This window comes from Agelaius phoeniceus, chromosome 2 (assembly GCF_051311805.1).
Source record: "Agelaius phoeniceus isolate bAgePho1 chromosome 2, bAgePho1.hap1, whole genome shotgun sequence".
NCBI lineage: Eukaryota > Metazoa > Chordata > Aves > Passeriformes > Icteridae > Agelaius > Agelaius phoeniceus.
Window position 1 is genome coordinate 46,855,373 of NC_135266.1, and position 25,046 is coordinate 46,880,418.

General features: G+C 34.5%; 1 long non-coding RNA gene across 1 annotated transcript in view; it reads right to left on the reverse strand.

Annotated features, from left to right (window-relative positions):
• LOC143693337 (uncharacterized) overlaps nt 1-25,046 on the reverse strand; it is a 120,056-nt gene that overhangs the window by 26,425 nt on the left and 68,585 nt on the right. Inside the window, exons 3-4 of the long non-coding RNA XR_013180894.1 lie at nt 18,985-19,518; nt 18,640-18,723 (exon numbers count right to left, since the gene is read on the reverse strand). This is a non-coding gene — a long non-coding RNA (uncharacterized LOC143693337). The remainder of the gene's footprint in view (nt 1-18,639; nt 18,724-18,984; nt 19,519-25,046) is intronic.

The window sequence follows — 25,046 nt, forward strand, 5'->3', positions numbered from 1 at the left end:
TATTTTATTATTGTTGATTCTATCTTCAAGGGTTAAGAGACCAAACTGTTGTTTATGTATGCACTTCATCCTGCTCTTGAAAATTAATGATTCTTCTGTGAGAATATTCAAGTAAAGAAATAGTAAAGAAATATGGTGGATCACTTCTGGCATATGAAAATATGAAGTGGTTGTGTGCAGCAAAATGAATAGTCTCAGAATTATTAATTGTGCCACAGATGCTACTCCTTCAGAAAGAGAATACCATAATGGTGCATTAAAAAGAAGCATAAGAGACTTTTTTTTGAGATGTATTTGTGAATGCAAAAAATTGTGTATGAGAAAAAGCTCAGAAAGTGCTTGAAGAAAAATGGATTTGGGGTTACAGAGGACATTAGAGTGGCAATATTGTTTGGGGAGAGGACATGTAATACAAGTTTAAGACAAAAATTCAAGTCAAAAAAAGCTATAAGGAGAAGGAAAAGTTACAAATAGAATATATAAGAGAACTTTTGTGCAAGGAGAGGGGTAACAAGAAACCCTTGTCTGAAACATCACTACATCATCTCAGTTAAAGAATGATAAAAACATTGGAAATGGTTACCCAGGAAGGTTGTGTGGAATTTCCACCCTGGTGATGTTCAAAACCAAGCCAGTGAAGACTGAACAACCCACTCTAACTTTGAAGCCAGCTTGCTTTGAGAATGAGGTTGGACCAGATGACCTACAGGAGCTGTTTCAGACCTAAATTATTCTATTATACTGTGATTCAGTTTGTCACAGATTGTTCTGAAAATTTTGGCAGGATTAAAGTTTTAAGAAATTAACATAGTGTTCCTTGAAATAAATTCTTAAGACTGTTTACGTGCATAGTGAACACATGACAGTTGAATAAGAATTTCAGTTCTGTAAGAAATTTTACAGAATTCTATGCTCTTTCTACGCTCAGAAATCTATGCTCCTCCAACCCCATACAGAAAGAAAAAGCCAAACAAACACTTCTTTTAGTACACCAAAAAGCAACATTGTGAAAATTACAGCAACAATAAGATGTTAAGAGAGATCAAAAAGTCTCACTTGGCAGAACTTGTTTTTCCCGATAATGTAACCTTGTATTAAAATGTAATCCTTAATTCCTTCTTTCAACAAAATCTCTAAATACAATAATCTCATTGTACAGAGAATTCTTTTAAATTACATTTCATGCTTAAGTGAGTGCTATCTTAGAGAAGTTTGGATCCTAATATGACTAAATGTCTCACTTGTTCTGTTGTCATCAGTCATGATTACTTTTCTGTTTGTTTGGCACCAGGAGATAAAATACTAAAATGTCTGTGCTAGGAAATCTGAAATTAAATGGTAGCCCTCTATGAACAGATAGCAAGGCAATTAGCATAGGAGTTCCAAAATCATTCTAAGTTATTGTTATACCTACTTAAAAGTTTAAATATATGTGCATGTATGCCTCACAGTAAAAAATTGCTTGAAGAGCTGCCTAAGGCCTAGGGAACTTCAAAGCTTTAGTATCCTTGCATTTTTGGAAATAAGAGCTGAAAATCTTAATTCACATTCCCTCTAATAGACATGCCTAGAAATTCATAATTTAATATACTACAAAGCTTTTGTTTAACTTAAATGATAACTTGGAAATCACATTCACCATGGTAATTTTATGCCTTTCACCATAGTAGATTTTAGTTAATGGTTATTTATTTCTCTTCCATGAGTTTTGGACATCTGCAACTAATACACTTAAAAATTTTTCAAACTAAGTTAAAATTATGTGCCTGGAAAACACGTTGGTGGACAAATGATTTTGCAAAACCATATATTTATTGTCACAGATAAGTTTTATGAAAAATCCTTTCCTCAGGATTTTTTCTCCTGAGAAGCCTCAGGAACAAAATGTAAAATATAATTTTCTGCTGCTGTGGAATGCAACAGGTGCATCTTTGATTGGTCCATGTTGGTTGTTTCTAATTAATGGCCAATCACAGTCCAGCTGTATCAGACTGTGTGGTCAGTCACAAGACTTTGTTATTCATTCCATTTCTTTCCTTGCAAGCCTTTTGATGAAATCCTTTCTTCTATTCTTTTAGTATAGTTTTAACATATCATTCTCTTTTAATATAATACATATCATAAAATAGTAAATTAGCCTTCTGAAACATGGAGTCAGATCCTCATCTCTTCCATCTTCCTGGGACCCCTGTGAACACCACCACAATTTATGGCAATTCCACTTCTTGGCAATGATACTTAACATTGAATGATATGAACTTCAGTCAAAAAGTTGGTAAATTTAAAGCAAGTACTGGCAGATCCACATATATGTAATGAATGCTTCAGGCAAGCATGAAAAGTGTAAGTTAGTGTAGGACTAATGTGCTAAATGTTTTTGTCCTGCATTACTTAGAAGACTGATAATATAATAGTTTTTTCTCTGTGGTTGTAGCCTAAAAATACCAAAAAGCTAATTGCAAGAAAACAGATATTCTTTCCCTCATTATTGACTGCCTTGTGATACAATATTTCATATTATAAGCTGTCAGAGGGTAATGGAGTATCCTTTTTTTGAAGAAGAAAAGATTAAGTTTTGCTGCTTGCAAATTTACTTAAAGAGAAAAAAAATAATTGTAAGAAATTATTGTGATGAATAAATTGTGCATTATATGTTCCAATCAGGGTGGAAAATATATTCTTAGGGAAAAAAAGTCATTGGTAGTCACAATGTGTTCTGAGTTATATATTGTGTAGAAATTGGTCTGTCTCTAGCTTGTTATTAAAAGCAAAAAAAAAAAAAAGAGAGGAAGTAAGTAAGAAACATTTTTCAAGTGCTGGCAGCTGCAAAAAGCATGTATTATCTCAAAGAATTTTAGGCTGAAGCAAAATTTCAGCCTTTCAGGGTGCTGCATTGTCAGTCTGCTTTATGTAATGATAATCTGAAATGATTAAAACCTGAAAGGGATGCATGTTAACTTTTAGATAAAAGACCTTTATTAATTTACCTTTAATCTTTCCAGATGAAAATAAAGATTAGAATAGCATAGAAGAGATATTTACCCTTAAATAGTAGCTACCTACTGTTACTGAAGTCTCAGTGACTGAAATCTAAGGATTTTTTTTTTTGTATTTGGATAATTTTTGATGTTTACAGTATGTGAAGAGTAGATATTACCCTTTGTTTTATGTGTACTATCCCTGTCTATGGCAGCTTCACCTAGTGCTCTGTTGTGACTCCAGATACAAATTGGTCTAGGCCAGAGCACCATCTTTTTCAGGATTAAGTACAAATGCCCAGGTTCACCAAATTTGCTGTACTCAGTTTGGACTGTAGGAGGCAATCCCCATTATTCCGTTCAGCTTCTCTTTTTCTGCAAGGCAAGATACTTTAGACTTACTGTTCAGTAACAGTAGTCCCTAGCCAGATAAATGTCTTTTAAGTTCACATTCTAGCTTCTGTTATGTTTCCTGTTCACGAGCTTAACTTGTGTCACTAGCAAGAACTTCATCTCCTGACACTGAGGGCTCCATTTGAATCTTTCTAGAGTATTAAAATTTTAAATTAAACATTTTATTCCATTGATCCCTAAACTCTTACTGTAGTGAAAATTACTCACGTTTCTGGATCACATTATGAAGAAATCTGCTTATATACCTTGTAGTCTTCCTCAGTGGTTTATTGCATGCAAAATCATTAAAAAGGTTCTTAGATGAGTAGTAGTGCAGACAGATAATTTTTGCTTTTCTTTCCACATGGGTATGAAGACAGTGGTAGGGCTGGGACATGGATAACAACCACAGTTCCCAGTTGTCTGTTTCTGCAGGAAGGATGAGGCATTGGAACTGTGGAAGAGTAGATAAGACATCTGACTTATCTCAGGAGACAAAAAATGTTCTTTAAAATACATTTTTTTTCAAAGTGAAGCTGTCTGTTTTAAAAAAAATGTGAATGAAGATGACTGGTGAAGCATGTCACCATTAAACTAACAAGAGAGTGCAAAAGCACTTATCCACAAAACAAACTGAGCTAGTGTTCAAAGCAAAGAACTGAGATGTGTGATAATGACGTCTTCAAAACTAGAAGGGAGGAGCTGAGGCAAATTTGCATCAGGCAGTGTAGCAATTATTTTGAACGTGGCAAAGATAAGTTAGAAACATATTGCTGAGAAAGAAGCACATTGCTAAGGGAAAAGGCTGTAGTTGAGATCATCTCAGTAGTGTTTCAGGCAGACTGATATTTAAAGTCTGGGGAGGTACTTCAAGCCAAGTACTTCAAATACTGTGCAGTCAGTTTATTTTACCAGCAAAGGCAGATGCGCTCTGATAGAAAGTTTTGAGCCTGGCAAATTTGTTTGAATGTGTCCTGCAGCTGTTGGAGGATTTAAAGGGATGAACAGGCTGTAGTCATCTAAAAGGCAGCTAATTTTGACCCAAAGGTGCAATGACAGCTTAATGTGCCAGCCATGTCAATGTAGGTTCTGTAGTAAAATAAACTATTTGCTTTGAATTTTCAAAATTTGAATGGATTCAAAATGAAGACAAACTCTGGTATCTTTTTGGTTCTAAGTGCCACCAAAAAAAAAAAACCATGAGGACACCATTATCTAATTAAGATTTCAAATACATCTCAAAAATAACTTAATTTTTTTGTTCAGGAATACTCATAATTCCTCATAGCTGATGTTTACTGAAAAGGTCAGACCACTTTTCTGAGTAAAAAGAGCCTGCAGCATCAGCAGGTAATGCAGAAAGCTCTGAGCCAAGACTCTGCTAAGGCAGCAAATGGTACAGGAGAACACGCCAAGGAATATGAACTTCCTAACAAAGTGCAGCCAACTTCTAAGTGATTCTGAATGTGTTAAAGTTGGCAATTCACATACATACTACTATCCAAACTTATTTTTACCCTTGTGCCTTTTGTTCAGATCAAATGCCTTGTTCTGAATGCAGTGAAGGTCTCCTGCACAAGCACTGACAGTCATTGTAACAAACACAAGAAGAATTTGTACAGAACTGTTTCAAAAAGAATCTGTTAAAAGGGCAAGATAGTATTAACTAACCGTATAAGGAAAAAAAAGGCAAAAGAAATCAATGAACTAATGAAACTCAAATTAAGGACCAAAAAGGAACTTCATCAAATTTTAGGGAAGCTAATAATACATGAAAAATGGTCAAATACAAATCAATTCAAGCTATATGGAAAAAGAAACCAAAAACTCAGAATGACTAGAAGTAGAATTTCAGACAGCTTTAACTGGGAAAATCTGGTAGCTACAGAAATAAAAGGAAAAAAAATAAACTACTTTTTAGGCTCTTACACATGATTTATATGCATGGGGGAACATAGGGTAAGAAGCAAACATGAAAAAATCAGTGGTTCTACCTTGCTGTTAAACTGACTTATGACCAAGCTACATCTGGCTATATGCATTGTTGCATGGCACTCATATTGGTCATTTGACATTTAAAAATAACTCAACTTTTCTTATTCTCATAGTCACTCACCAGTTATCCTATCTTCCTGTTGTCTAAAGAATAGGGAAACAATGTGAGGCTTGAATCCTTATTCTGGTATGTGTCTATATTGTAAAGAATCTGACCCTGATTTTGTGTTGTCATCTTATTGCAAAAATTCCATACCTTCTCAGTGATCGCTCATGGGCAGCTCTGTTGTTGTTGTTGTTGCTCCTCCTACAGCAAAAAAAACTATCTCTTTCTTCTTGGCCAGCTAACCCACTCTTTTATAGCACTCATCCTTATTGGACACAGCTGTGGCCTATTAAGGGCAGGCCTGTTCCTAATCTTTGGTGATTAGTGCAGCTGCAACTCCTCAGGGGTGAGATTGCTTTCTGTACTATCTTTATTCTCTTACATTCTACCCCCCACAATTTTGACCATGTCCATATCTACGCTGTTTTCTTTTTTGGATTTTTTTAATATTTCTATACATAAATGAGTTCATATTCTGTTGTTATTGTTTTATTAACTTTTTTCAATAATGAATCCAACAATTCTCTTCTCAGTCATTGAAGTATTTATACCATTGGTATTTTAAGGAGTTGATGTCCAGGACATGTCTTATTACAGAAGAGAAAAAACTGAGGAAAAATTTCAGTTTACTAGTGGGAATTTGAGGCTCAAAAAGATTAAGAAAAACATTCAGAGATCTAATACATAAATTTATACACACATTAATTTTTTTAGAAAATTCTACATAGAGGTCTTTGATTAGATGGGAACAGTATGTCAAACTGGTGAGCTTTTTTCTTCCTCAAGCTTAGTCTATTACATATATTTTATTTCAGTTTTTCTCTTAGACAAACAAAAGTCTAATATTTAGTACCCAATAGAGCATTATGATGATACTCTGAAATATTTAAAATTCATGAATATTTTTAACTTAGAATGAGATATTTTATGATCATAATCATACATTAGCAGAAATGAGAAGAAAGAACATTTTTAACAGTTAATTATATCAGTATAAAAATATTTCTTGGATTATTCCTTTGATCATAAATTTCTCCTCTCTTTTTTTTTTTATAAACTCATTTCATCTTGATTCTGATCACGTTACATTTTAGTATTGCTGTTCATAGACCTGAGTTTTCAAAACTGGCCTCTGAAAAATAAAAATTTCATTTCATCAAGTTCCAATTCTCTACTTTTAGCAATTTTCAGTTAAAATATTGTTATCCATTATTTTCTCTTTTTTAACAACTCACAAATTGCTTCCTTGTGGCATGTTGATCATGCTTTCAATGATCAGATTCTTGAAGTTCTTGTACTGACCTTTCACAAGTGAATTAATCTTATTTTCAGGTACATTGCTCTTTTTAAGATCAGAGAGGCTCCTGAGTTTTTAGAATGCTCATTTGAATCATATATGTGTTTTTAACTGTTCATTTCTTGGTGATATTGTGGATTATTTAATTCTTTGACATAAAACTCAAGCATTTTGTTAAGATTTCAGTGGACCTTTCATAGGTTATTAGGAAGAAAATAGGAAGAAGAATTAAGCACTCTAAAAAACCTCCCAAGCAAGACAAATTTGCAAAAGGGACAAAGAAAGGACCAAAAAAAAAAAATTCTCAAAATGGTGAAAGTATACAAAAGCAGGAAGCCCCCCACAAGGAAAAGGTAAATAATATTAAAAAAAAAAAATTGGAGGAGCTTACAATTGTATTTAGGTCCTCAGGAAGCATGAAGTATTATTGCTCCATTTTATTTTTGCAATGTAGCCTTCTAAATAATGTAAAAGACTCAGGGTAGCCCTAACTGTGAATTGCAAATGAGAGCTCAATTTCAACACACACATTACAAATACGACAAAATACAGTCTAGGCTTGATTTGTTACCCATGCTGAAAAACAAATTTTCATTTCGAAACACATCACTGGGCTGTCACGGCTTTAGGATGCAAGACTGGTTAAAGGATGAGGAACTTGGGGAGCTCTGGAAGCTGTCTTTGTATAATGAAAAACCTGGTGAAACCACTGGAAAAGGGATTTCTGCCAGAAAGGTCAAACACTAATAGAGGGGCTAAAGCAGTTTTTTGGGAATACTTTTCAGAAACTTTGTTACCTCACAGAGCAAAGGATGAAATTCTGTATGTCTTTTTCTGAAAGATATTATTTAAATATAATGTATTTTGGCAGTGATGCAAAAGTCAAACTTCTGTGGACTCTTAGTCTTCAGCAATTCTCTGAAATGATAGAGCTCTCTGCTCCAGCTTGCTATGGAGTGAAATGGCAGCCCAGTTATAGTGCAAAGAGAGCATTCTGTATCAGCAGGAAAGGATCTGAAGGACATGGTAATAAACCTGATTTATTTTAGCAAATAATGTATTTGCATAACTATACACTTGCATAACGATATGAAGGAGAAAGGAAAACACAAAAGAAAATCTCTGTTTAATGAAAGAACTGTAAGAAGACAACAGTCCAAGACACTAATCAAATTATATCTGTGCATTAAATGATTTAAATGAAAGTTGACATGAGCATCCACTAGGACTTTAGGACTTTATCGTCCTTTTTTTTCTTTTTTTTTTTTTTTGTTTGTTGGGCTTTTTTTTTAAATTTTTTAATTTTTATGGAGGTTGATGAAACCTGCCAGTGGATGTGTTTTTGTTTCTCAGCAGCAGAGTTTTGAGATTTTTTTTCCTATGAATTACTCTACCTTGAAATAAAACATCTGGTCTCATAGGAATTTCAACATGCTTTAGTTTTTCAATCAGTACAAAACACATACACCACTGTAGCACTGCTGGGCTCTTGTGTGTCAGCCTCTTAGAAGAATTGACTCTGTCTCCATAAGGCCTAAAATGCAGAGAACTCATCTGGGAGGCAAATGTGGTTCTACTTCACCTTTATCTCCCACAGCTGTGAAAGCTGTCAGCTTCTAAAACTGACGAATTGAGAATTCAGAATTTTCTCAGAGTAGTTCAACTGTCTCACACCAGTGTTTCTTTCACTTGTTCTTGCCTTTCCTCTGGATTTTCTTTTTTCAGGAAAATAGCAAAATCAACCATCTCCTTATGTATATTAATTGGATATATCCCTATGTTTACTACAGTGACTGTTGAATGGCTCTAAAGCTTTATCTTTAAATACTCAGTTTATGTAAGTAACTGAGTTCTGAAATATCTTAATGTTCTAGTAGCCAGTAATCATGAAAAAGCCTTTAAAGACTGGACTAGTTTCAAATGCCATTTGCTCTGTTGCCAAAAATCACATTTTTAAATGTCTACACTTAGCCTTTATTTCACACACAACTATCATTGGAGCTGTGCAAGATGTTACTTTTTATTTAGCTGAAAACTGGTATTTCAAATTTTGTTCTTGTTCCAAATCAAATAACTGTTTTTCAGATGATTTCCCAGAAAAGAGGGGTCCTTTTAAATATCAACAAATCTGAAGTTTTTTGTTCTAGAAAGGCAAAATGTTTTCTTCTATTGCTTGCATAATTTGACAATTTCATAGAATAGCATTTAATCACATAATAGGTTCCTATTATGAAATATTAATATTTTCTATCTATATATGCCACATAATTCATTGAAGCATAGAATATTCTGAACTGGCAGGGACCCACAAGGATCATTGAGTCAGCTTCTGACTCCACACAGGGCAACCTAAGGTTTAAACCCATATATCTAAGAGTGTTGTCCAAGTGTGTTTTGAACATCAGAAGCCTGCAGCCATGACCAGCTCCTCCGGGAGTTTTTCCAATACATGAACACCACATCTCAACTTTTTTTCACATAGCTCTAAGACATTTCTTTGCATCCTCTCCTGGACACCACAAAGTGGAGATAGGCACTTCCATCTCCACTTGCATGTGAAGATCTCCACTCCTCCTTATGATGAAGTTGAAGACAGCAATTTTTCCTGTCAGTCCCTTCTTCTCTAAGACACCATCCTCAGCTTCTCCATATACATCATTCCCTCTAGCCCCTCACCATGTTTGCTGCCCTCCAGTCAGTCTAGTAACTTGATTCCCTTCTTTTATTGTGGATCTCAAAACTGCACACAGGTGCAGGACACACCAGTGTTGAGTACAGTGGAACAATCACTTACCAGTCAGACAAGTGCTTAATTCACCCCAGGATATAGTAATCCTCACGTTTCAGTTCTAGCATTTCATTTTTTTAATTTTCACTAAAATTCTGCATCATTTACACAAAAGATAGGGTTAATCTCAGCTACATTTAGTTGCCTAAAAATTGGGAAATTAATCTGAGTCAACTAGATTTTATAGTCAGTAGACAGAAACAGGCATCTCTAAATCTAAGTTCTTTTTAAATAGTTGTCACCATGGTATTATGTACCAGTGTTAACTCTCACTGCCAACAGAACAAGGCCTACAGTTTACATGTTTTACTGTTCTTGCTAAGACGCTGCTGCTCCTCCTGCAATTATGTAAATATTGATATACTCTCACAGTTCACCAAGTTAAAGCTCACAAGAACTAAATATAATGGTATTTCTGTCATAAATAGATGAAAAAATAGTTCTACTTGTTTGGTGTAAAGGAAACAGAAGAAGAAAGGTGAAGTTTGCACACATTTTGTGTATGACTTCATTGATTTATAAACTATAAAAATTGTACCAAATAGATCCAAAAAAGTGCATGTGAATAATTTTAATTTTTTTCCACAGATGCTGCAATATGAAAAAGATTTACATAATTGCCAATATACAAATGGCATTGGCATGTTAAATTTTTCCATTCATACTAGTTTAAAGTATAGTTTGGAACCAGATTTTTATAGTTCCCAAGAAATTATCTTATAATTCACAAATGTGGCATAAAAATGCTAAAACAAAATAGAAAAGAATTTGCATTTTAACTTAGAAACTCAAGGAATTTAAAAATCTGCTAAGAAATGCTGCTTAAAAAAAGAGCATTTTAGATTGTATCAATTGCAAAGAATGAGACCTTCCAAAAACTGTGACCCTGACTCTTTAAATGCCTTACAATAACACATAACACATGGCTTGTCCTATAAGTTCCAAAACTTTAATTAGCCTTTAACATATTGTTTTCTTTTAAAATGTCCCTCTTAATTATTCATTTCAGTGAAGCAGACTAATTATGCTTCTTGGATAAAAGCATATTGGCTCATTAATCTTTCTTTTTCAGTAACATATAAACAGCAGCTATGATGAACAAGATAGCAGTTTTTTAATTACAATTTTCTGCCTATAGAAGATAGAAAAAAGTTTGGGATCCTGAGGGAATGCCAATGTTATTTGAAGATTATAGTTATGATTGTAACATTCTTATGAAATATTAAGAAAAAAATGAAACTAGGCACCATATGCAATAATTTATTATTTCTGAATTTTATTGTCAATTAATTTCTGCCGTTAGTATTTTTCATGTTTCTGTCTATTACCATAAGCCATATTTGCTTAGGTTTTCCCAAAGCATTGATAATAGACGCAACTGTCCATTATTAATTAAGAAACCTTTAGGACATATAAAAAAAATACTTTTTACTATTTCTTCATTTTAAAAATTAATGAGAAAAAAATTAGTCATTCAGAAGACTGTATGTTTAAAAGCTTACTCCTTCTCTCTTATTTATGCTTAAAACCACAACAGTCTTACTACCATTGTATTCTGTCTTCTGGTTCCTATTTCTGTAAAACTTTGCTGTGACATGTTATTACACTGGTCATCAAATCTGGTTCATTGTTCTGTTTTTTGTTATGAGGTTAGAGAGCACAAAAACTACTTCTGATCTGGCAAACTTAGTCAAACTGTTTAAGCCTTGTCTAGTTAATGTGTATCAATTCATTGCTTTAGTTCCTTATTTTATCCTTTTTTATGTGATGTTACTTCAAACAGTTTCAATTTGTAAAATGATTTTATTGTTCCAGGGTTACATGTGATATACTAACACACACAGGTGTGTTTATTTAAAAATAGTTAATTGAATGATAGAATGGTTTGGGTTGGAAGAGACCTTAGAGATCATCAAGTTGCAAACCTCATGCCATGGGCAGGGTTGCTACCCACTAGACCATGTTTCTCAAAGCCCCATCCAATCTATCCTTCGATACTTCCAGGGATAAGGCATCTACAGCTTTTCTGTTCCAGTGTCTCACCATCATCACAGTAAAGAATCTATTCCTACTATCTAATCTAAACCTACTTTCTTCCAATTGAAAGCCATTCCATTTTGTCGTATCATTACATAGCCTAGTAAAAAGTCTCTCTCCGTGTTTCTTGTAGCTCCCTTTAGGTGCTGGAAGGTGGATATAGGGTCTTCTCAAAGTCTTCTTTAGATGGAATGATTTCAGCTCTCTCAGCCTGTCTTCATTGGAGGGGTGCTCCAGCCCTCTGATCATCTTTGTGGTCCTTCTCTGGAACTTGGTCCAGCAGGTCCATGGGGGTCCCCAGAGCTGGATGCAGTGCTCCAAATGGGGTTTCACCAGAGTGGAGCAGAATCACGTCCCTCGACCTGCTGATCACATCTCTTTTGTTACAGCCCAGGATACAATTTCCTTTCAAGGCTGAAAGCATGCATTGCTGACTTAGCCAAGCTTCACATCCACCAGCATTCCCAAGATCTTCTCCTTAGAGCATCTCTCAATCCATTGTCCATCCAGGAAGCATTTGAGATTCAGTTTGCCATGATCCACATGCAGGGCTTTGCACTTGGCCCTGTTGAGCTTCATGAAATGAACTTCATCTGCACAGCCCCACTCTCAAGCTTGTCACTGTCCCTCTAAATGACATCCCTTACCTCCACCATATTGATCACATCACGCAGCTTGGTGTTTTCTGCAAACCTGGTGGTAGTGCACTCAATCCCACTGTTCATGTTCCCAAGAAAGATGTTTGAGAGTTCCTGGTCCCAATACTGACCCCTAAGCAAAACCACTCCTGACTGGTGTATACACTCCCTCTTGAGTTTTCACTGTCCTCCTCCAAGAAGATGTCACCAAAACTGCTTATACATCATGCTTCTGTACCCAAATAATTTTAAAGACAAACTTGTTGCAGTTTCTCAGTGTATTCCTTGTAATGGAAGTCCAAAATGACACAGTACTTGAGAAGCAATTTCACACACAATACAAAGAGAAAGGAATGGCATTTTTGACCAGCTGCCTACTTACTTGCTAATGCAGCACAGTATATCACTGACCTTCATTGCCATGGGGATTAATATGCTGGTTCACATTTAATTTGCCACAGGGATACCCAGGTTACCATTACCTGGAAATCTGCTCTCTAGCCTTTTGACAATATTGCAACTGTACAGGAGTATGGGATTATTCCATTCCAAAGACATAACTTTGCAAATTTTGTCAAACTTCAGGAGATTTGGCTGCAAATATATTATGACTGGCTGTGAGAATATTGCTAAAATCAAAGTAATTTACATACATGGCTCTCCCCCCACCCACACAGCCAGACATAGCACCAGTGCAGACCATCAGGCTGCTAAAGAAGCTTTGGTAAATACATGCTGCCTGTTCCCAATCTCCTTCTTCATGTAGGTGTAAATGACTTACAGCAGGATTTGATTAAAAATCTTCCAGAGTAATGAGGTAAAGCTGATTATAATTTCATTTCCCAGAAATTTCTTCCTTTTTTTTTTGAAAATAGATGTGAAATTTCCATTTTTCCATTTTGAGAGCAGCTTCAAAATGTTGTCAGCTGCTGAAGATTAGCCCTAGTAGGCAGCTAAGCCCCACACAGCTGTTTCTTCATTCCCCCACAGCGGGATGGGGGAGAGAATCAAAAGGATAAAAATGCAAAACCCCAGAGTTGAGATAAAGACAATTCAATAGGTAAAACAAAACAAGAGATTAATTCCCTGCTTCCCATGGGCAGGCAGGTGTTCAATGATGTCTAGGAAAGCAGGGCTCCATCACATATACACATTACTTGGGAAATAAATGCAATGACATCAAATGTCATGCCCTTCCTTCTTCTTACTCCAGTATTTATTGCTGAGCATGGTACCATGTGGTATGGAACATCCTTCTGGTCAGCTGGCTTCACCTGTCTTGGCTCTGTCCCCTCACAACTTCTTGTGCCACCCCAGCCTGCTGCCCTCCCCTAAGATCCTCACCCATAAATTCTCTAACAAACATCATCCACTCAGTAGCAAAACTGTGGATTTGTGCTGCTCTTTTGCATACAGCACCATCTTCCCACACGATTTTTTTTTTGCCAGTTTTATCCAGAGCTTCCATCATATTTCTCAGGTCATGTTCATTCATGTACTGTCACTTGAGATGGTTACAGCTGTGACAATTGCTGCAGGGAAGTGTGAGAGCCTCCCTTAACACATTCCCCCTAGTTGTTTCAGCGCTGCACCCCATCGTCTATTTTTCTAGTTTGGTCTTCATCCACCAACTAGCCTTCTATGAATTCTTCCTTTAAATACTTCTTTAAATGAAATGAAATGTATTTAGTACGTACTTTTCCCTCAAAATATATATTTTTTTTCAAATTTTAATTAGTATAAACTGGCACTGATGTCTATAGTACTATGACAATTCATACTATCTACATGCTGGTACCTGTATTTATTTAAGCTTTTAAACATAATTTTAATCTAGACAAGAAAATATGTATCTCCTTGGATTTTCCAAGTTTTGGATGTTTAAGGCTCTTAAAGATAAGTTTTTTTAATGGATTCAGGAGCATTACTTTGTGTAAAATTTAAAAATTTTGGTTACAAATAACTCCTCATCCTTGTCTTGTATTTACATATAAATACATTCAAAAATCTTCCCCTGTAAATGTGTTATCTTCAAGTAAATAAGTTAAACTATGTTGTAAACTATTGGTCGTACAGAGATTTGATTTTGTGAGTAGCACTTTGGATGCCATCATTGGCTGCCAAATGAAACCTATGAGTGATTCTTTCACCACTCTTATGCATTTAGTAATCCTAGTTTGAAAAGAGTTTTTGAAACCTGTTAGAAAAACCTTCCAGTTTTAAAATTTTACTGATTAAATCAAACAGCCTTGTTTTTCAGAATCTTCAGCTTCTCTAGCTTCTTTCCTTTTACATAACTTTCTTCACCATACAAATCTGTCTGTACAGTGACATCAAAATTGTGAGCTCAAACTATTAAATTTTAAACATTTCTTGTATTATGACAGATTGATTATATTAAATATCAGAACAATGAGAATGTTCTTCTCATCCAGCTTTATAATCTTTTGTTGTACAAATAATTATGATTGAGCTATTCATTTGGATACATTTTGTCATTAACCAAGACAAAAAGAGTACTCTTGAACAGTTTATGTGACCTATATAAGGTACTTATTTTAGGAAGAAACAAACAATTTGTTAAAGATAATATATACTATAAAGGGAATTGAAGGATGAAAAAAATCTTGACTAGATGCAGATATTTATAGTGCAGATGACTAGTCTGACCAAGTCACTTGAGGCTTTCTTTCTGATTAATGAAGATAAAGAGGCAGTGGTATGCTAGAAGTTTAAAGACAGGAAAAAACATCCCTCTGGGTCAAACAGACATAGAGGACACTATCATCAATTCCACGGCCAGTGTAGATACAGTGTCTGAAAGAATCAGCTTGGTTCTTGGCCTCTGGGGAACTTACTGGGAAATAAAGCCATATCAGGTGGTCGCATTATGTAGGCTCATGTATGTTATGATTAGAACTGACCTTCCACTAGAATCATTGCAAAGAAGCATAGAGATCTTTGCCAATGTTTGCCTATGCTTGAGTTTCTCTTGCCTTAACTGCCATGGGCTGAGAAACCTCCTTGGGACATCTCACACAGTTCTACCTCTTTGTGTTCAGGCAGCTGGATTAAGTTGTGGGAATGAGATTCAATTCAAGAGAAAATATTTGATGTTAGGTGAGTACACATAGTCTAGATGATTAAATTTTCTTTTGTCAATTTTTTTTTTAATTAAGAGTGATCTAAAACACAAAGTCAATGAAACTTCTAAAGGTGCAATGCAGTAACCTTAACGTAGATGTCAGGAGCCATTCAATATAATGAACCCATCCATCCTGACTTCCAGATTCTTCTCAGAGAGGATATAGATATACTATGCATCTTCATCATAACTGCTAAGCTCATGTATATTTCTCATACACCAGAAGACCTTCAAAATCCATGTTTGGTGAGCCAAGGTCCTAATCTCTACTGACAATATTGCAAATTTAGATATTTAGCTTAGAGTTTTTGTTCTCTGTTTAGCGTGGTTTAATTGTAGACTGAAACTAGAACTGAACATCTATGAAGTCTGCACACCTCTAAGCTATCCCAGTGTTCTGTACTTCTGTACTGACACAGTCATCATGTCACAGGAGAAGCACTTCCATTCTGTCTCTAGGGATCTACAGAATGTATTATATACTTACAGCAGGACTGTCTTTGACTGGATCTATTTTACTAGAATCTGCATGGTTATGGCACAGAAATTATTCACTGAGGTCATCAAGCTCTTGCATTTCAGAAAGCAAATATATCCTTTTATTTGCAGGTAATTTACCATGAGAAACAGAATGCAGACGAAAAAAGTTCTAGGTCAAGTCATGTGCCTTTCTTGCATGGCCCTTGATAACTTATTTATTGAGTGTGTCTCTATGTGATTTGCAGCTTTATCTGGAATTCTTTAAACAAATATTAAAGACTATTTTTTGTTGTTCTAACATTCATTTAGTAAGACAAGTCTGGGTAACAGTGTGCTGAGCTTAGCTGAGCAAGTCTAGTAAGCTTACTAAGGCAAATAGTGACAGACTGATGGTTAGCATATGCAATATAAGGACATTGTAAAGATCAGTACATGCAGTAAATTAGAATATTTTTATTTAACATAAATTTATTTTATGCTAACCTGAATTCTAGGAATAGTACCAATATATAGAGTTATTGATGGTTCTTAACTTCTTGTAAGGTTAAGAGCTTTTTATGCAGAAACACAGAGCCATGTTCCTCCAGGATCTCCCAAGTAAGCCTGTAAACAGTTTTTCTATACACCTACACCTAAACTTATTACACCTAAACTAAAACAAGCAAACAAAAAATCCAAAATCCTCAAATTCAAAAAACCCAACCAAACTCATTATTATCAATAGAATTTTCATGCACCTTTTAAGTAAAGACTGAGGAAGGAAAAATAAGCATGAAAGAACCATTAGAGACCTAAATCCAGCAACCAGTGATGTCTGAAACAAAATCTTAAATAGATCAGCTACTTGAATTATGTAGAGACTTATTTAATGTAAATAAAACATTAGATTCCTTCTAGTCAAAGACTGATAAGAACTTCCAGAGAATGAGTTCATTTTTTTCTTAAAATGGTGATGGAAAGTAAAGCTCGACATCTAGGAAACTTCTTTAAGATCAGAAAATCCAAAATTATGTTTTTTCCAATAAAGTCTTATTTTAGTTAGAGGAAAATACCATTTTGGAGGAATCTCTCCCTCTGTTATTTATTTAGAGAACCTGACTACTAGAGGCTGAGGACTTGATGTTTTGCTTTTCAGTTGCCAGAAAACTGTTGTGCTGTCTTTGAAAAGGTAGAACTTATCCTAGACATAGTAAACTAGTTACAATAGAGAAAAGAAAACGAACAATTCAGGAATTGCATCACAACCAGGCCATATGTAAAGTAACAATTACCTAGCATGCTGTTAAAAAAAAATCAATAGGGAAAAATGTATTTGTAAGCAAATTCTTTGTGTGCAGAAACCTCAATTTCTTTATTTCTAATCACCTGTTCTGAAAGTGCTTGCTCTGTAGATTTCTAATACGCTCTCTAAGAAATAAAATGGAGACACATCTATGCTTGTTTGAACAAAGCACTAGTAAAAATTTTAACTATGTTTTGTGACACTCAGTTTGAGTGTTCTGGCTCTCTTGCTCATAGCATTGCTCAACAATCAGGGTCATCAGTTTCTTGACTCAGAGAAATAATTTTATCAACTAGATTTTACTTTCTGTTTTACATCAAATAGACTAAGGCCTTCCAGGATAATCTAAGAAAAAAATTATTCCTGTCAATTAAGGAACAATAGAATGAAATGAAAAAAAAAAGCCAAAGAAATATGACAAAAAAACCCCAACATAGACATAGTGAAAAATCCTAACAGTGTTAAACAACTGTATTATTGAATGAATACATTCATATATTATTTTAAAAATGTGGTTAGATTTTTTTAAGAAAAAAAAACTCAGTTGAAAATACCTCAACTGTATTTTTACAATTAAAAATTAGCCTATGAGATTTTTCCGGGGGAGCAAGGGTTCACCATGTTTCATAACTGGGAAACAGTTTACCAGGTGAGTTATTTGTTCAGCTGCTTCAAGAACCATCATCTTCTCATAGAGAACCTCCTTTTTTGATAGAAGAACTGTATTTTTATAAACAAATATAAATACTTAGCACTTTGAGTTGTAAATTATGAATTTAAAACTTAGCAACATCTTTGGAAAGTGAGACAATATTATAGACTACTAGTTCTATAATTTCTGTGGAAAAAAGTATTTTTATTATCTCACAGCTCTTGTCTTATTCCTTATTAACCTTTGAACACTCATTTGTGGATTGACATCATCTCTACATCAGTCCTTATGTGGTGTAGTTCATCTATATATTGACACTAGAATCCATGCACAGACTATGGAATTTCATGGAAGTGGCTAGATCTTCTCCGGGGCTATAGCTGAAACCCTGAATATTTAGTAATCTCTTTTAAACTCCTTTAATTTTGTATTTAGTCCAAAAGCAATCCAGGATAAAAAGTTCTGTCCCTGTTGTTCACTTCTACAGTGCTATGGCCAACGAGGACATATAACAATGAATATGTTCAATTAAATCTGCACAAAAATTTAAAACATTTAGTGTGAAAGTCCTTAATACAGCCTGTTTTTAAAGATGCTTGAGTTCTGTGTATTTTTGTACCATAAAATGGAGCACTGACTAGAGATATCCTGAAAGCTAGAATTAGTTGGTAAGTTTGCATGAGTTACCACAGAACTATTTAAGGATACTAACTCATGGCATATAAACAGTATAGTCAGGTCAGCCGGGCTGTTTAGCCCAGAGCTGATACATTTCTGAATTCATAACTAGCTCCTTTGTAACTAGCTGAGACATTTCTGCACAATACACAGCACTAGACTGGACATACCTGTAGGCTGTTGAACCCGTGGTACATCACATTTACTGGGTAACTGGCCTGATTTTCAGAGTGATTGAACCTCTTCAAACGACCCTGGAGATTTCAAGTAAAATTATAGAAATTTTAAGCATAAATGTAGTTAATTTAAAATACTAATTTCCTTATATTAATAATCAAATAACTCTGGAACAAATTCTGGTGAATGTGAGGATATTGCTTGTTTTCTTTTGATTACAAATACAGTATTGTTTTTACAGTGTAAACCAGCTAGCTCTATTTATTATTTAATATCAATATCAATATGTGGCAACATAAGAAATGTTAAAATATGGATAAAATTAACTAGACAATTACCTTGTGCCTAAACTTCAGATGCTTAGATAGACTTTTTGCTTCTGGTTGTGTTGTTTTGTTTTTGTCTTTTTTTAAATTCAAGTGCTGTTTTCATCATATGAAATTAATTAGTGTGGTTGTCTTTGAGTCCTCCAGAGACACATCTGTGAAGCTAAGTTTAAGTACTTAAGTTAGACTGGCTCTGTTCCATCCTTTCTGGGAAGAAGTAACAGACTATTCCTGTGATTTATATTCTAGCAATATGAGTAATGTGCTTTTATAATACAGAAATATTTTTGTAGCCATTTAGTTTCTTTTAATTTAGTAATTGTAACAATTGGGACTTAAACAAGCACTTAATCTGTCACTTTCATGCTTTGGCAAATAGTTTACATCATCAGAATTGGAAAGACCATGTAGATGCAAGGAGAACATTTTCAGAGACTTCAATCCAAAGAGATGCAAGACAGCTTTGAACAAAACTGGCCCTTATTTAATCATTCTTCAGACAATGCTTCTGCTCTCTCATAAGATCTAATACAACAGAACTTTACCCTGAAAAAGGAAATGAGAGAAAGAAAAAATCAATTAATTGAAGTTATTTTCATTCATTCCTAAAACCACCTCTATCAAAAACTATTAATCACAGAAGCCTCTTAAGGCATCATCCTTAGCTCTTCCAGGGTTTACCAAGGTCTTGCTCCATTGCAGATCACTTTACACATGGACTGATATTTATAGGTTCTTCTGATTTCAAAATTTTGGATTACAAATTTTTCCCTTTTTTTAAACAAAACTTCCTAATTATATCTACTGTAATGTCAAGCCCATTTTGAATTTTCCCTATACTTTCTTTGAAATAGAATACACAGATATCTATTTAAAACTGATTTTTAAAGTTGCATCAGTTTTAAATACCTCATTGAGAACCTTTATCCACTTTATGCAGGAACATGACTTTGCCAAACAATCGGTAATAACAAGACATATATTAGAAAATGATGGTATATGCAAATATTTGTCTATTGGGTGCACACATCAAGATAAACACATACACAAGTCTATTAGTTAGCAGAAACTATTTTCATCCCAACCATTTAGGTTGAATTTTCCTTTTTTTTTTTTTAAGACTTGTTCCTCAGTCTCACACAATATGCAAAGGATGAATTTATAGCATTTAGGAAAAATTTTTAAAGTAAGGTATAGCTTTTAACATCTACATGAGAAATGTTACTTCTTTTTTTTTAAGTGTATTTAAGAGTACCTGAAAAGTTTAAAAAAAGGTTCTCATTTTTTTCTTCAATAACTGGATTTATTCACCTGTTAAATGAGTGATATTTTAGACTAATTTCATTGAAAAATATAGAAATAGAGGAACAGTATATCCTCAAATTCTCTTCCTTTTGACTTTTATAACCTAGCTCTTTAGCAGTCTGGAGAAATTAATTTTCATTTCCCATATAATAATACTCCATAACTGGCTCAAACATTTAGGCCCACTGCCTGCTGCTGAGACCAATCCTGCTTACCACCCACTCACCTCTGTCTATTTTCATGTGACCACAAAGGAATTTTGTAATTTATTTTATCAATATGGAAGCTAATTTCATTTTTTTGCAAGATTTTCCTTTACTTGGATGAGAAAGGTAATTTGACACCTTGCAGAAGCACAGGAGCAAATACTGTAAAAAAAAGGGTTCAGGCAGGATATGGAAGAGAGGAGAGAAGATTCACACTGTGTTTTCAGCCTAGTGCAATCACAGATCAGCCTGAAGCTACATTTCATATCTAACAGAGACACCATAGTAAATATCCACTATAAACTTAGGTTGTTGATTTACAGTTCTGTATTGGTTGTTAGGGTGTCCATTTTATTTAAGTACAAATAAGTAACATGTTGACACAATAAGATGGCAATATTTTTCAGTCTGTACTTTACATAGTTCCATTAATACCTTTAAATTGATTTAATAATCAATATATGCCACAAGATGCTTTTCCAAAATCATTATGTAAAATGTTGCCTATCTGTTAGGTGCTACTAAGGGAAGAAAATCTGGATGTTCTGTAGACAGAAAATGCAAGCATAATAAAAATAGTAAATATGAGCCTTTCAGCGTGAGACTTTGTACATTATTTTCTAGTTTTGCTTTGCACACAAATAGAAGCATAAGTTCTTATTCTCATTGCACAAAGACCCATATTTCCCATGAGACTATTATGTAGTCTTGCACGGGGTTGGCATGATAAAGTTTTGAAGAAGATAAGTGTGGGGAGCAAAGTGTTTTTAAGAGTTGATTTTATATCTCATTATTCTATGCTGATTTGGTTGGTAACAAATTAAACTAATTTCCCCAAGTCAAGTCTGTTTTACTCATGGTGGTAACTGATAGAGTGATCTCTCTCTGTCTTCATCTCGACCCACAAGCTCATCATTACATTTTTTCTCCCTTATCCCACTGAGGAGAGCGAGTGACAGTGCAGCTTTGGTGGGCACCTGACATCCAACCAGGTTCAACCTACCACAACTCTGTTTCCTAATCAAACATAAAAAATTATTCCTTTACTAAGGTTATTTCATATCATCATGTAATTTCTCTTTTGTTCTTTAATCATAATTTTCAATATAGTGCCCATGTGTATAAATACTTTGTCAAGACTGAAAGGAATATTCAACCTAAATCCACATTGTTTCAGTTGCATGTTTGAGAGACAGCAAGGGAAACACTAAAACAATGATCTGAACCTTTTTCACTGCATATGAACATTTCTCCTTGCCATTTCCAGCATGGTTGCTTCAACGCCATACGGCAGTTCCTCCCACTCAGCAGATGTCACTCCCCATACTACCATCTCACAGTTTCCTCTTTATTCCTCTGCAGACAGTTGCTGAGGAATAAGCACCATCCTGCAGTGACATGCTCAGGTTGAAACCCATACAACTGGAAAAGCCTTATTAGTTTAGACTTAATGTGCAATTATCTTCCTGCTTTGGAGAGCCAGACTGCAGACACACACACCCCCACATACCACACTGTTAATATTTGAAGTCAGACAGTACTTACAGGTGTTAGCTGACATAAATATACTTTGCAAATTATTTCTGAGGTGAGATCCCAAATCCCATATTTTCACAGTCAAGTCTTTTAACTGGATGAACTTGTGAATATAGACCTGGTATTGAGCTAGGAAACCAATTCATTTTTGCTTTTTCTGATCAGTTTCTGCACATCAAAATATATTACTGTATATCAAATAATTATTCTAATTCGATATGAGAACACGTGAATCTTGTACATTTTGTTATAGATATTTTTGCTTTTACTGCTCATTTTCTTATATCATTACTGTTTCCAGTAATTTTTTCTTATCTTAGCCCATGATTCACCTTTTGTGCCTCCAGTTGTCCTCTCCAACCCACCTCAGGGGAGGGGGAAGGAGAGCAGGGAGCAATTGCTGTATGGTTTTAGTGGGAGCACTAAACTTGAGAATACCCTTCCAAAACCACAGTGGGGAAGGGAAGCTGTACAGATATTTATCATTTGTTGGAAGTTATAGCTCATGGGTAGCTTTTGATGGCTCAGAGGGAATTTAGATAGTCCACAGAATAATTTGAACCAGGGTCAACAGAAACAAATAAACAAAAATACTGGATGTAGAATTACTTGATTCTGGTCATATCTGAAACCTGAACATAGAACTACTTATTTCTGAAGCTTTTTTTTATAAACTCTATCCATGTGCAGTAGAAAGTTTGTTTTTCTCCCCACAGTTCAAAAAACAGTTGTTCAAGCTATGCTTAAGATTTGTACAAATGACAACTTGAAAACAAAGGAAAAATACAGCATTACTCAAGCTGTTGTCTTGAGATGCCTTCCTCAAAGATATCAATATTTCATGCTTTCTGAATGAAATCAACTTCAACTGCAAAATTGATGGAACCTTCTTAAGTTTTTGGTACATATTAGGCAGGAAGGAAACAATCCTAAAATTATGAGTCAGTGCAGTAAGTGTGAATTGGAGACTTACATTTTATGGATATCTTAAGGTCAATTTAAAATCAAAAGCACTTAAGCTTTCTAATATAAGAGATATAGCGCATATTGAAGTCTGCTTTAACATCAAAAGGTTTAAGGCACAGTTACTCATTTAGTTTAAAGCTAGCTATTTTGTATTAGCCAGTTTCTCACATACATCTTTAAGATCAAGAAAATTTGTGACATAATTAAAAAAAAAACATATATCCTAGCATGTTACCAGTGTTTCTGATGGATTCCTTTGATTAACATATACATGTATATGACATATGTGTTAATCAAAGGAATTAACACATGTGGCATGTACTTTAAGATATAAAAATTTCTAAGTAATGAATATAACCTATTGAGAACAAGTAAGAATATATCATAATCAAATTTATTGTTTCTTTTTAAAGAATTTCCTTTATTCTTATAATCAGTTCTTTAATATTTCTGATACGTTTTTTATTGTCTAAATGTTTATTCTATCAGTAAATAATGCTTATCTTCAAGCACAAAGATAAATTAAGTTTCTGTTGTCTGTGAATCTGGTTTACAAGACTATTTAGGTATTCTTCTTGTTATGAACACCAAAGAGGACTGCAGAGTCCTTCAGCCAGATTGAGTGTTCAGTCTTGTGTTAATATATATATGTAGGGTCCAGGAATCAGTAAACACTCTTGAGTGTGTTTTCTGTTTCTAAACAAAAAAATCTATAGACTTTCTCCTGAACAAGCATTTAAATTATTAGAGAATGTAGACTAGGTTCATAAAATGAATAGAGAACAGGAACTAAAATGAAACAGTTTAAAATAATATAAATAGTCACTTTACATAATTTTTTGGTCTTTGCATGTGTTTATTTTGATTTATAAAACCAAGATATGTTAGAAATATTGCTTAGCTCAAAAATAAAACTCTTTGAAATCTGATTAAAAGCTCTAGCAGGTCCAAGCATATATGTTTGTCTTACTCACAGAAGACCATTTTTCAATTTTTGAAATGGACTCTTACAGTTTCTGATATGTTGGTGAATAGTATTGAGGGAAAAGGATTGCAAACCTGGATGATTCAGAGTTGCTGCCACAGGATGAGGTTAAGGTCACTAGAGTAATCTACAAAGTGTTTAAAAGGTTCAAGGCCATAAAACAATACCTAAAAGGCAGAGTGCTAAACTATAGGTTGGACTTGATGTTCTCCAAGGTCTTTCCCAAACTAGTTGATTCTGTGAGTCTGTGATTTATCCTTCTCACAGTGCTTGTGATCAGATAACTCAGCCAACTATCTGAAGTAGTATGTCAGTGTGGACATACTGGAGTTTTCCTTAGTTCTCTGGAAAGGTCAAATTTCTCTGGTGATTCATGTAAAGCCCAGGGACCTTCTAGTGGTCCCTATGTTCATAGGCACTAAGGTGTGGGAGAATAAAAATTGTTCAGACAAACTTAATTTTTCTGATCTCCAAAGAAAAAGCAAATCAGATTGCAAGCGTATATTCTTGATAGTTTTCAGACTTGTTTCTGAGGGTGTAGCTGTCAAAAACTGTTTAAGCACTTCTGAAGAATAGCTGGCCTATTGGCTTATACTTGTTTATTTGTTTGGTTTTTTATTCTGTTTTCTTGTCATTTTGGAAAATTTTATAAGACCAAAAGAGACAAATTCTCACAGGATTCACTTTCTCAGCTGATGGCAAAAGCAGTTAGAAAATGCAGGGCTTTGTTACAAAATAAGTGGACGCTGTAGGAAAGCAGGGGGAGGAAGGGTAAGCATTACAGGTAATATTAGGGAATAAAGTCTCAAAGAGTCTTAGATTGAGCAGGAGTGTGCAGCTATGCCTGGTTGGAATTAAAATATTCTGATTTCAGAAGGAAGTGACATTGTGGACATCATCGGTGAAGCAGACTTGATGTTTAAACATATCATGAATTTAAACAAAAATCTATAAAATTCCTCTTTTACTGTATCCTTTCAGAGTATTTTGGAAGCTTGAAAGTTAAGTATCTTGGATTAAAAAGAGTAATAGGTGTAGTTCACAGTTAATATGTAATTGTTCATTATAAATCTATG